Source organism: Oryzias melastigma, unplaced genomic scaffold (genome assembly GCF_002922805.2).
Source record: "Oryzias melastigma strain HK-1 unplaced genomic scaffold, ASM292280v2 sc00246, whole genome shotgun sequence".
Taxonomy (NCBI): Eukaryota; Metazoa; Chordata; class Actinopteri; order Beloniformes; family Adrianichthyidae; genus Oryzias; species Oryzias melastigma.
Genome location: NW_023416888.1, coordinates 556,074 through 557,718, shown reverse-complemented (window position 1 = coordinate 557,718; position 1,645 = coordinate 556,074).

The following is a 1,645-nucleotide window of genomic DNA, read 5'->3' as shown; positions in this document are numbered from 1 at the left end:
ACAACACAACAGAGACCGTGCACATCCATGGACATCACATTAGAATATTATCACATTAGAATAGAACTATATTGATCCCACAACAAAGATTTTAATTTGTCACCACAGCTCTAAATGTAGTAGATTTAAATTAATATTTCTTATAAAAAGTAGAAGTGAAAATGAAAAATGACTCTTCAGTGTTAGTTACAGACTCAAACAGACCACTCTGATCAGAGGCAGATCTCTGCATCATTTTGTCAAATCTTTTCTTGTCCTTAACTGGTTATGTCGCACAAATATCCAGAAGGTGTTGACATGATGTCAGAGGTATTTTACTATTTCTGCTGTGTTCTACATCTGTTACCTTTAGGACAGTGACATGAAAACTATATTATGTTTAATCTAGTTACATTGACATGAACATTACAGTTCTACACTGCAAACATAGTTTAAAACATTTTACTGTTAATTTTACTGTAGTTCCAGCAAAGGTGAACAGTGTGGATGATAACTGTCTGCAGGAGCAGAGAAGTTCTTTCATGAATATCAGAAAACTCATCTTCACTTCTTCAGAACCAGCACCTGGACACAGACGGGTCATCAGAATCCTGAATATCAGCCCAGACCTTCAGAAGTTCATCAAAGTACCGAGGTTCTGTTACCAGGATCACCTTCTGGTACCGAGGTTCTGGTACCTTCTGTTGTTGTGGTTCCATATTTCGATCCCTCTCACACATGAGTTATTTATTTTACAATAATCTTCCTCTAAACTTCTCTTTTCCAGAATGTGGTTTAGGATCAAATGAACCAGAACAGATTTAAATCAGAAATAAAAATGATATTTATCTAAATGTAATTTTTCTGTCTTGTCTTGATTTAAAAGGTGCAGGACTAAAACATTGATAAGTTTCAGATTAACAGATCATTTACATAGCTGGGGCCCGTTTCAAGAAGCAGGTTTTGTTGGAACTCTGAGTTCGTGAACTCCAAATTCACCAAAACTCTGAGTTTTCGGTTCCAGAAAGAGAGATAACTCAAACCCGGGAAAGTGGGTCAAACCAAGCCCGTTCCAAGAAGCGGGTTAAGATGAACTCAGAATCAATCACTATGGTAACTGAGTCTGTGAACGAAACCTGGTCGGTAGCAGGTTTTCTTCAGGAAACTTAGAGTTCTCTGAGGTCTCCGCCCCTTTTTAAAGTGAAAGATGTTCAAATATGAGTTCCTCATGAACATTTAGAGAACATTCACATTAGAGACGTCACGTTTCCACCACTCAGAAACCAGAATGACATGTTCATTCATAGAGGATCATGTAGAGAGGAGGCTGATTAATCCAGAGGAAATGTTATTTACGTCGGTAGAGGATTTGGAGGACACGAGTCGACTGACTGCAGTTTCCTGATTCATTTTTATTTCAGCGATATTATAAATAGGGAGTTTTTCCAGGGACTCGCTATTAAAAAATACAGTTTTCTTTTCCTTATTTAAAACCCTTAACAATAGAAATTATTGAATGTCAAACACCGGGAAAGCATCTGAACTCATCTACTGTCTAGCACTTATGTCGAACATTAGCTCGGTCGTCAACAACGCTGCTTCGATTCCCGGCTATGAAAAGTGTTTTTATGCTTAAAAAAAGAATTTGGCGAATATTTTTTAAGTC